The sequence below is a fragment of the Ovis aries genome, chromosome 6 (genome assembly GCF_016772045.2).
Source record: "Ovis aries strain OAR_USU_Benz2616 breed Rambouillet chromosome 6, ARS-UI_Ramb_v3.0, whole genome shotgun sequence".
Classification (NCBI taxonomy): Eukaryota; Metazoa; Chordata; class Mammalia; order Artiodactyla; family Bovidae; genus Ovis; species Ovis aries.
This window is the reverse complement of record NC_056059.1, coordinates 72,180,655-72,192,862: the sequence shown is the minus strand read 5'-3', so window position 1 is coordinate 72,192,862 and position 12,208 is coordinate 72,180,655. Positions and strand designations below refer to the sequence as shown.

Sequence of the window (12,208 nt, the reverse complement as noted above, 5' to 3'; positions counted from 1 at the left end):
CTGCTAGAAACGGGACATGACATCAAACACGACACGTGAAATCAACTAGTGACTTGTAGAACGTCATCATGTGTTCATTCATTCTGCAGCAACGTTAAAATGCTACATTCTTTTCTCAAGCTAGAAACTACAACAAAAGTTCTCATTCACGTGACCTGTATTCCCTCAACCTTTGTTCTTTTCCTGTTATGTCCACGATGCCTAGTCCACAGTGCCCAGCCCACGGGGCGCAACACTCAACACACATCTGCTGACGTGAGATCAACTGAGTTTGTACAGTGAACTCAGGCTGCACAGAACGTTGGTGGTTATGGGGCTTTTCATTAAACTTCATACTGCAGGACATTGTTATTTATTTTTGGTTTACTCCAAGGTAACCATTCAAAGATCGCTATCCTGTTTTGATTCTAGTACTTATCCTCTACCCGGGTTGTTTGTAACAGACAAAAAGCACAGAAAAATGATAATCTGGAATTACGTTTATAAACCACCCTTCAGGAAGTAATTGTGTATCTTCTCTCAAACTCCAGAATGCCCCTATTAGAAGGGTAAGCTCACGCACATTACTACCTAGTATGGATGATCAGAGTGATCGAAGTGTCAGAGGTGGCCTGACAAAGTTGTTGTTCACAAGTTGTCACTGATAACAAACTGATAGTGACTTACACCTCTGAGCGGGCTGGGGCGGGGTGGGGGAGAATAGATCTGAAGCTACATAATGTAAACTTCTTTAAGATGGTAATCTGAGCTGCCTATGTTGATTAGGAAAATACAAATCTCAACTAGAAATAACAAATTGGGTCCTGAGGTTTGTTTTTTTTTTTAATTTTTATTGGGGTATATTGGTTTACAATGCCGCATGAGTTTCAGGTGTACAGCAAAGTGAATCTGTTATACAAACACAGATACCCACTCTTTTTTAAGATTCTTTTCCCCGATAGGCCATTACAGAGTATTCAGTAGAGTTCCCTGTGTTAAGTAGGTCCTTATTAGTGATATATTTTATATATAATAGTGTGTATATGGCAATCTCAATCTTCCAATTTTCCCCCAGTTTTCTTCCTTTCTATCTTTGCCAATTAAGGACTATTATGTCATAAAACTGACAGAAAGCCCCAATAGGAGGCCACAACCTTAACACCACCCAATCCTGGCTATTTCTTTTTCGATTGGAGTATCAGGCACATCCATAATTAAGAGAGGGAAACTAACAGCCTGTAAGTTCTTCCTTCGGAACACAAAAGAAATACAGCCCTAAAAGCTTGCTGCTTTGTCCTCAAGGGTCATTCAAACTATCTAAATCTTCACAATAAAGTACCCATTTGACTGATCACCACATCTTATTTATCCCAGAGTTACAACTGTTAATGTCTAATTTAATGTGTTTTTCTCAGAACTAAATAAAGCTATATGGCCTCTGACCTATATGGGAAGGTAAAATAAAGCCTAAATATCAGCATCATAAACAAAACAAAGCCCCCCTCCTACACACACACACACCTGGCATAATACCTAAATATGCAATGACTCAGGCATAGACCTTGCAACATTTGATAACTGTCAGGCACTAAATGGTCTTCTAATGGTTCAAAGAGTTCCCATCTTCCTGAACACCTAACCTATTAGCAGGGAGAGGTTACAGGCAATGGAAAGAACTCAGCTCAGTTACTTAACCTCTGAACTTGGGCTTCTCATTTGCAAAATGAAGGGCTGGTCTAGAACACCACCACCCAACAGAAATATAATGCAAGCCACATCTGTAGCTTTTATAGTCAACACAAAACACAAAACTTTCTAGTAAACACATTTTCAAAACAGTAAAAAAAAAAAAAAGGTAAAATTAACTTTAATAATGCTTAAGTTAATCTGATATAGTTAAAACATTATTTCAACATGTTAAAGTATTTTTAAAATATCAATGACATATTGCCCTTTTTTTTCATACCAAGTGTTTGAAATCTGGTGTGTATTTTATACTTAGGGCTCCTCCCAATTTGGACAGGCCACATTTCAAATGCCCATGGGACCAGGGACTGTACGAGACAGCACTCGTCTAGATGATCTCAGATATTTCACTTGACACTAGATGTAATTTTAATAAAGGGCATAAGAGATTTATAGATAAAGTATGCTTAGAAAAACTATAAAGTATTTTCCTGGATATTCTCAGTCTATTCATTCCCATTCAAAAGGGTGTTTTGCTTTTTTAACTTTTATTTTTAACTCAAATGGGGTCAGATCTGCAAACGACTGAGTAGGTGGTCTGTTCCACTGTTAGCCTTACCCTTTTCTCACTGAGTCACTGGCCTACAAACGTACAAGGAAGCTAAGAACATTCAAGACAACATAAACCTGCCGACTGAAATGAGATTTCCAAAGCCCCAGAACTAGAAAAAACAACTGTTAAAAATGGGAGTTCAACAGAAGTGACAAAGAAAATGATGTGACCACCTCGTTATCTTACACATATTAAGACAATGCTAGGAAACACAAAAGTATGCATGCTTTTGTAGTTGATTCTCTTAATTACTCAATATCCACTGAGGAAGATCCGCGCTGCTCCTCCCACACCGTCCTGCTTATTAGTCCCTTTGTGATCAACGATCTGCCTTCGCCAGATGGCTAGTCCGGGTTAAGAGCACAATATGAGATCAGAGAACAAAGCAAAGCAACTGGCCTTCCCAGGAATTGAACCTGTGACCCTGACCTCATTAACTCTAGAAAACAGTTAACCCATCACAAACATGCCCGGGCAGCTGCATCTTAACGAGTGCCAAGCGAGCCCACAGCATCTGTCACAATGATACTGTGGTAGAGAAAAAGTCACTCTACATTTATTAAGAACTTTTCAAAATGAAGAAAAGACAAAATGCAGTCATTGAGGGCAGCTGGAATTCATCAGCAGTGTCTGATCAGCTCGGCTGAATTCATCACAAGCTTCCCTAAGAGTATCAGCTGTGGCCCTGGCCTGAGACCACAACTGGCTTTGACAACGGGGTCCTCATGCTTCCTCTTCCAACAACAGTGGTCTTGGGGCCATGGGCTTTCGTTTTTATTTCTTCCCAGGGGGGGAAGCTGTGGGTTAACAATTACATATAAGAATTTTCACAGATTATTTATTGAATCCAGCTTATCTCAGATTACTGAGTATCTCTGTTGCCCGCTGCGACCCCACATGCTCCCCTTCTCCCCCGTTAGTGCCAGCCAACCCCTCTCCAAGGGAGTGGAGCGAGGCCAGTGGATCTCTGGGTGGGGTATTCCTACCCTCCCTAGTAAAAAGCCTTTTTGTTTTTGCAAGTGTTCCCTCCTTTCTTGTTACTGAGAATACTTCTTAGCAGCTGGTATCTACTCTAAATTCTAACAACCTGTCCCTAGTGAGCTGAGTGCTTACTTCCAATTTAAATATTCCCCAAAGTGTTTCGGGAATGTGGGTTCTGTATCTTTTCCTCAAAGACACATTTTTAAAATAGTACCAGCTTTGGAAGTAACTTTATTAAAATTTCCACGCAAACTTCAAAGTATACTGTTTCAAAAACTCTACAAACATCTGGAAGAGCTGGTGAAGATTTTTAAATCGGACTGAAATTATTTATGCACTTCATTTTTGACAGTTTATACAGAATCACCTTTCCACATGCAAACTCAACATAAAAGCTTTATATATGGATGTTCTATTTGCTTTCTTAAATATTCCTGATAACATGTGACCAAAGCATTCAACGCGCTTCCCGGGTGGTTCAGTGGTAAAGAATCCACCTGCCAATGCAGGAGACGCAGGAGATGCAGGTTCAATCCCTGAATCAGGACGATCCCCTGGAGAAGGAAATGGCAACCCACTACAGTATTCTTCCCTGGAACATCCCATGGAAAGAGAAGCCTGGTGGACTAAATCCCATGAGGTCTCGAAGAGTCGGACCCAACGGAGCAGACACACACACACACACACACACACACACACACACACACATACACATACACACACAGCACTCAACATCTCTTAAAGGTTTTTACTCAGTTTTTTTATTTCCACAAAGTTACTTAAGATTATTTTTTAATTTATGGATTAAGAGTTTGTAACCATGCACTTCTCATGTAACTGGAAATCATACATATATGTAGATACAAATTTGCATATGTATCTGCCTCGAAGGCACTAGCGCAAGTTCACATCTAAATTGATGTTCCTCTTTTTATCTCTAAGAATGTTCACATCAAGAATAAAAGTAGTACAAAATGTAATGAGAACCCAATTTGCCTGCTTGAACATAAAAAAATTAGTGACCATTCAATAACTAGAATAAAAACTATGCCAATCCACTAAGAATCAAGAGTTACACAAAAGGAATAAATTAATAAAATAAGCATAAAATACACGCTTATGACAATTATACACAATTTCATTAGAAGCAAAAGGAATTTTTGAGGGTTCGTCTATGGATAAAATCTGATGTCCAACAATAACTGAAACAATATACTCACTTTAATCTTAATAGAAAATGATGGTTGAGGAAAATATGCGGTTTCACAAAACCAAGAAATTGCTGTTCTTTGTCCAAAATATCATCATGATCTATACAAACTGATTTTAAAAACCTGTCAGTTTTGAAAACACCAACCTTAATTCAACAAGTAAATTAGTTAAACATACCAGTGAAAGTTTAAAGCTCCATGCATGTGGAAGCCATTTTGCAAAAGCAAGCGTGTATTTATATATCTTTAAGCCCCTGTAATTATCTTATTTATAAGTTACAACCCTATGCATCCAATCAGACAACAAAAGAGCCTGAATCTGTCAGACATAAAGGGGAAAGAAACAATGATATCTGCCTTTCCATTGTCACGTGTTTCTAAGTACTATTTATAAAATATATTTCCTTAATTCTTTCTCACAATATTTTGAAAAGAGGAGAAAAGTTCCAGGACCACCAAAAAAATTAAAATAGTACTAAAATTTTAAGAGACATTTGCAAGGAACTGAAATACAAAAACAAAAAAATTAATAGTACAGTTAGTGGTGGTTTCTTACAAGCACTTTACAAAACAAGTACTTAACTGCCTGGTGAGTTTGAAACAAATCAATATACTATAAAGTACTCTTTGTAGCTCTTAAGTCTTCATTTTGTGCCTTAACAAAAGCCGACATTCATTTGTAATGAAGTCTTTTTATAGTTACACGGCTATTTCATGTCTCTTCCAAAGATATATTAAACCTTTGGGTGCTCAATAAAACTGACCAATTAATTGACTCTATCATAAAAACCTGAGAAGCTATTTCAAAATGTTTACATCAAAGACCAGCCAAAGTCAAAATGAAATACTGGTCTATGCAGTATGCTTTCTTACTTACTAACTTGAAAATTTTCTTCAAATGAGTCATTTCAAAGGAAACTGCAAAAGATGTACCACAACAGGTAAGTTCTCAATATTGCCATTCAAATTTATCTAAGAGAAGGAATACTACATCTTCAGAAATCACTGGGAGAACCTGAGAACAGAGGGTTGGGGCTGGAAGAGCAGAGAGCTTTGGGGTCAAAAAGAACCCTGAACTCTTGCTTCATCTCTCACTAACTTTATGACCTTGGGCAAGTTCATAAAACCTCTTTGAGTCTTAATTTCAATTATCAAATGGAAACAGAAGACCTTCTTACAAGGCTGTTACAAGCACTAAATTAGATAACGTACAAAAATAGACTGCTTAGCACAGTATCTAGACAGTAATAAATACTCAATATACGGTTATAATTACTAAGAAATGTGTAAGAATCTGTTTTCAGTGTAATTTAACATTCAAATTTCAGAAGATGTTGTAAATAATTAGAAGGAAAAATATAAAGGTTCAAAAAAAGACTTGTCTTTAATGCACTCATTAACCTGATTATCCTTAACACTAGTGCTTTTCAAACTGCAGGTCCTGGTGCATTAATGGGATGTGAAATCATTTAGTGTATTTCAACCAGCATTTCTAAATAAAACAGAATGAAAGATATAAAAATGCATTGCACACATAGGAAGTCTAAGCATTTTTTACCTAAACCTAACTTTTTTACCTAAACACATCTGTAATGTATCTGTATATCGGATGGCAAAGTAAAACATTTTATTGTGCGAAAAAAAAAGTTTAAAAGCCACTGCTTCATTACAATAATGAGAATAAAAATAATCAGCTGACACTGAATGCTTAGTTTCTACTAGACATTGTGCTAAGCATTATGCTAAGCTTTATGCTAAGCACATTATTTAATTTGATCCTGCCTCAAATCCTATAAGGCAAGTAGGTAGTTACTTACACTATTTTACAGACGAGAAAACTGAGATTTAGACATATTAAGTCACTTGCCAAAGATGCAGAGCTAACAAGTGGTAAACCCAGAGTTCAAATTTAGTCACCTGTCTCCAGAACTTTCCCAATCAACCATTCCACTTAGCGGGTGGTAAGATATAACTTTTCCTTATGTAAAAGTTATTCAAAAGGTAGACTTTTTCATGAGGTCTAATTCAAGGGAGATTTTGTCGAGGTGCAGCATATTGGGGAGAAGACAATGTGATTCAGAGATGAAAGCACCAGGCATGAGGTCCCCTTCTGTCCCTGGCACTATTGCTTCCGTGGTGAGGAGCTGGCAAGTCATTTAATCTCGCTGTGTCTGGATTTCCTCACCTACAAAACAGGAATGATAGTATCTGTCCTGCCTCCCCACAGGCCATTGTGAGAAAGTATTTGTAGGTATAACAAGTGAAATGTTCTACTGTGCTATTCAGTTATATGAGATGATCATTAACAGGACCCAAGGGGCCCCGGTCTTCATAGAAACATAAATCACACATAATCAAAACAGGAAAGTCACCAGGCTTTTATAAACTGTATGTGCAAACAGTCCATACAGTTCTTGGCACACAACAGGCCTTCAGTAAATGTTCATTAAACTAAAAGAAGTAAACCAACTCAATCTGTATGCATATTTTATCCACTTGCATTTTATTTTTCATTAATTCATTCTTTCTTCAATTATTTACTGAACACCTAGTATGTACCAGACCATCCCTTACCATGGAGAATTTTTTTTTTTTTTTGGCCATGGTGCACTGCTTTCAGAATCTCGAGTTCCCCGGCGAGGGACTGAACTTGTGCCCCTGCTGTGGAAGCACCAAGTCTTAACCACTGGACCACCAGGGAAGTCCCCTACCCTGGAGAATTTCATATTAATTTCAATTAATTTTCCTGAAACTGCGTAAGGGAAAATTGTAAAATACAACTTCCTCATCTAGCAATAATAATAACTTACATTTATTACAGTGCTTTATAGCTTGCAAAGAACTATGTGAAAGCTTTCTTTTTTACTTTTTAAAATTTTATTTTTAATTGGAGGATAATTGCTTTACAAGTTGTGTTGTTTTCTGCTGTACAACAATGGTGAATCTGCCGTAAGTATACTTACATCCCCTCCCTCAATGGAAGCTTTTGTTTCTCAAGCCAACTGCCTAAGTATGTCAAGTCAGTATTATCTTCCCAACTCCAAATTCAGTGCTAAGTGACTGCTAAGTCTTTAGAGTGAAAGTTTCTCCATTTCAGAGGTGACTGTAAATATAGGGGTTTGGAAGAAACTACATTTTAATACTGGAAAAGGGCAATCTAGTAGCCTTGATTTTCTTCCCTTCACATATTTGAGTTGGAGTAATGAAATCATCCATATCACTTATGTAAGATGCATTTTTCAAAAATGTTTCTTAAAAAAACCCTGCTTTTGAAATTTTTTTTTCTTACAGGTTAATTTTTTGTTGAATATATCCAACCAGGATTCAGTTTTCTCAGAGAATAAAGGCGGGAGTGGTGGAAGCATCTTTCCTTTGTTGATTTTTTAAAATTACTCAAAATTGACTGTTGTTTTCAGATTCCTGAGTCACATTACAATGCCAAATAATTGTTAGCCATTTTATATATAATTCAACAACTACTACAGGTGATTTTTACAGAAGAATGATGATTTAATGACAACTTGATGAACTGAAAATTTGCTACAGGATATTGACTAAGAACCTTTTACTGACATTGCCTTATTCTTTGTATTCTAACCACTCCCTCTCCAGCAACACCACCCCTCCTCACACACGCACTCCCTCACCTACACCAGATCAGTTTCCGGGCCATTATTCTTAAAACCATATTAAAATTTCACAACACATGTTCACAGTTATTAGGTTTTCTGCCCCCTGCCACCCCGCCCATCCACTGAATCCATGTGTCCTTTAAACATTTTTTTTTGTATTGTCTCTTAAAATGTAGAATTACGATGCCTCTATTCTGAGAACACCTCAAATGTAACCCTCTGCCCTTCTGTTTACTGATAAGCAGGAATAAAAGCCATTCCCCACCCACCGTCTCGGTAGGGCTAGGAGGTCCAATCTCGCCACTACAGAGCTCTGCAAGAAAGAACGGTTATAGAACCAGGAAAACCATCGCAAGAACCCGGGGGAGAAGATAAGGAAAACACATTTTTACATCACTGGCAGCGTGCAGTGTCCCGGCTGCAGCCCTTGTAAACAGGGGAAACCTTTGTCTTGCCTCAGCCATCAAACTGGTGGCTCATCAGAATTGGAGCAACAAGAGTTTGTGCGAAATGGCTCGGCAGAGGTTAAACAAAGCAATGCAGTTGCGGGGGGTGGTGGCGGTGGGAGGCAGGGCTGAGCCCCGGTCAGCGCCCGAGATCCCAAACGGCGAGGTCTCGCTTTGACCCCCGCCACAGCCGGGACCCGAGCCGGAGACCCCAGGACCGGATGCCGCGGCGCGGGAAGGACAGAGGGAATTTAAAGGTCCCACGCTTTCGGCAAGTTACCGGGGGCGCAGCCCGTCCGCAGGTTCCTCGCGTGGGATCCAGAGCCGCGCACACCACGCGCCTGGTGCCTCGGGGAGAGTCCACGCTGCACGCGCGGGGACACCGCCCCGGAGTCCACGACCCGCCCAGCCGAGCCCACTAACCCAGGGCAGGGGCAAGGTCGGGAATCCCGGGCCGCCGCGGGGGCCTGGGCCGGGGGTCGCCAGGGAAAGGGAGAAGCCCGCCCGCTGCACCCATTGTCTGGCTCCGGCCGCGGGCCGGGAGAGCGCTCACCTGACGTCCCGGCCGGGAGCCGGGGCTGGGAAAGTGGCTAGATGGCGGTGGCGATCCCGCGCGGGCGGCAGGCGCCAGTGCAATGTCCGCGGCGCTCCCGCGGCACCAGCAGCCTCCGCAGCAGCACCGGCAGCGCACCCGCCTCTCAGGCGGCCACGGCCTCCATTGCTCTCCCCGCCGCCGCCGCCGCGCGGCACTGCGAGCCCGGCCCCGCGCGGCGTGGTCACATGCTCCGCCCGCGCCTCGGGCGCTCGGACCCGCGCCCGCCGCGGCCCCGCCCGGCTTCGCCCCTGAACCGCCGGGCCCTGCCACGGGGACTGGAGAGCCCGGTTTCCTTTCGAGCCCTCCAGGAAAGAAGCCGCTGGACGGCTCCCTTCCCCTGGGGGTGGTGGTGCCCAGAAATCGGAGCTGATCACAGGCAAGGGCGTGGGATTGGTCAGTGTCCTCTCCACCACCGCCGGGGATGGCCCGGCTGACCTGTGGGGTCTGAGGTTACTGTAATGGGCTCACAGGGAGGCTTACGTGGGATAGGAACTCGGGACCATCAGTTATCACCCTCCACGGGGTGCAAATCCGGCCCCCGGTACCGGGATGAGCGAGAGACTAGGGGAGCGACCTGGACTCCCTAGGGAGTTTTCCCCTGCAGAGCCCCGACCATAAGAATGGCATGGGGACTCCTGAAAGTCAAACAAGTTGCAAGATGCCACACAAAAGTAGAAAGGCTCGAAATTGCTTTGCGGAGTGGCTGTACATCTGAGCAGAGTGACGCTGACATTGGGCGTTATTGTTCCCAGCCAGAATGAAATTAAATATTGACTTTGATATTTTAAGAAAACTATGTTTTCCTTTTGTGGCTTAACTGGAAGCACTAATAAGCCTTTTTTTTTCCCCCCGTATGTTTTGCTATGACTATTTCGATGGAACTTGGAAATCCATTTCTGGTGATCCTTTCCTTCACAATGCATGCAGAGATGCTAAAAACAATTTTGTATCACTATTAATAAAGAAATTGAAAACAAAGCAAAAAATAAGTCCTCTGTGACAAAAGATGCAGAAGATGAGGGGTAATTCGAACAGGTGCTCAATCTTAAGTCAGATGTCCCAGTGCCAAAAACAGGACTGCTAATTTTAATATGGGTGCCTGACTTAAAGAAGCAGCTTTGACAGTGGAAAAATCTAGTGCATACTGCCTCATCCAAATGGATTGTTCTAGATGAACATTTTAATTAACTACCAGAATATGGTTGTGCATTTTTGTAAATATAGATCATTGTTCAGTATTTGCATATTCTAAATGATGTCTGCTGCTGCGTTCTTGCCGGGAGAATCCCAGGGATGGCAGAGCCTGGTGGACTGCTGTCTGTGGGGTCGCACAGAGTCTGACACGACTGAAGTGACTTAGCTGCTAAGCCATAGATGGCAGCCCACCACCATCCTATGTCGATTCTCCAGGCAAGAATACTGGAGTGAGTGGCCGCTTCCTTCTCCCAAATGATGTCTGCTTTATTCCAAATAAGCACAAGGAAGAGTTTTGTGAAGGCTTGAGCAGGTTCTCCTTGATTTGATCTAGTAGTACTAGAAGCCAAAAACCAAGTCTGTGTAGAACATATAACTGAGGTCTTTTTCTTGACATATTATAATCTTGCCAAGGACATGAATACACATGCTATAAAAATTCAAATTTATATAAATCAAGTGTTGGTCTAAAGTATTTTAATTTTGCAGAGCAAGGAACACCAGATTATACATTCATAAATTATTGAAAGCGTTCTAGAGAATTTATACTAATATTAGAGCATTCCTAGCTCTAATGGATTTTGTGTCTCATGGGCCTCAGAAATCAGAAGCTATCAGGCACCACTTTTGATGGGTGCTGTTTTTCCCCTCACTTTTCAAACACACTGCTTCCTAATTACTACATTCAGGGCTATAGTAACAGAGTGGTACATCAAACAGGGATATCAGCCTGCTGTTCCACTTTTGACATGTAACACGTGGATTTTCAGAGACCATACTGCAATACAAACTAAAGGTGCAGAACAGTAAGAATTTTAAAAATACTTAACCATTTATTTAACTGCTATATTAGAGATTATAGATTCAAGAATATGAGAATGAACTTATATAGTTAAACCCATAGTTCTCAGTTCAGTTAAGCTGCTCAGCCGTGTCCAACTCTTTGCAACCCCATGGACTACAGCACACCAGGCCTCCCTGTCCATCACCAACTCCCAGAGGTTGCTCAAACTCCTGTCCATCGAGTTGGTGATGCCATCCAACCATTTCATCCTCTGCTGTTCTCTTCACCTCCTGCCTGCCACCTTTCCCAGCATCAGGAAAGATGCTTGTTTTCCAAGAAGTCAGTTCTTTGCATCAGGTGGCCAAAGTATTGGAGTTTCAGCTTCAGCATCAGTCCTTCCAATGTATATTCAGGACTGATTTCCTTTAGGATGGATTGGTTGGATCTCCTTGTAGTCCAAGGGACTCTCAAGAGTTTTCTCCAACACCACACCACCGTAGTTCTTAGTTATGGGTAATTTTTCCTCTGGGAAACATCAGGCAGTTTCTGGAGAAGCTTTTGGTTGTCACGACCGGCTCACAGGTGCTACTACTGGCACCTAGTGGTTAGATGCCAGAGATGCTTCTAAACATCCTACAAGGCACAGAACGACCTTCCACAACCAAGAGTTCTCTGGTGAAATGTCAGTAGCGCCAAGGTTGAAAACCCTGAGGTAGACCATGGGCTTCCAGAGCCTCAAGATTTCATATTCCATCATTTCTGTGTTAGCCTCCCTATTCCTGTGTATTTACATGGAATTTTCTTTTCTTTTTTTACATGGAATTTTCTTAATGCTCAAGAAATGAGTACAATAGTCAAATCTTTCACTAAGAGGAGACCAATGAAATAAATAGGAGAATAATTGTGCAAATAAAATTTATACAGGTAACAAATAAAGATAGGAAGAAGCTAAACTAGTAGAAATATTGTGGTGTAGACAATGTCTTGATCGTCCCTGGCAACTTCTTCAGAACCTTGTCATCTTCCCAACAGCCCATTGTTCTGAAAGTTTCCATTAGTCAGCCATAAGGTTAGTAATTCCCTCCTG

General features: G+C 41.4%; 1 protein-coding gene across 2 annotated transcripts in view; it reads right to left on the bottom strand.

Annotated features, from left to right (window-relative positions):
• CRACD (capping protein inhibiting regulator of actin dynamics) overlaps window positions 1-9,271 on the bottom strand; it is a 289,192-nt gene extending 279,921 nt beyond the window's left edge. For both annotated transcript variants that reach the window (XM_060417125.1, XM_060417128.1), the window contains exon 1: window positions 9,102-9,271. The gene's annotated coding sequence lies outside the window, so the exon portion shown is untranslated. The remainder of the gene's footprint in view (window positions 1-9,101) is intronic.
• Between the last annotated feature and the right edge of the window lie 2,937 nt (window positions 9,272-12,208).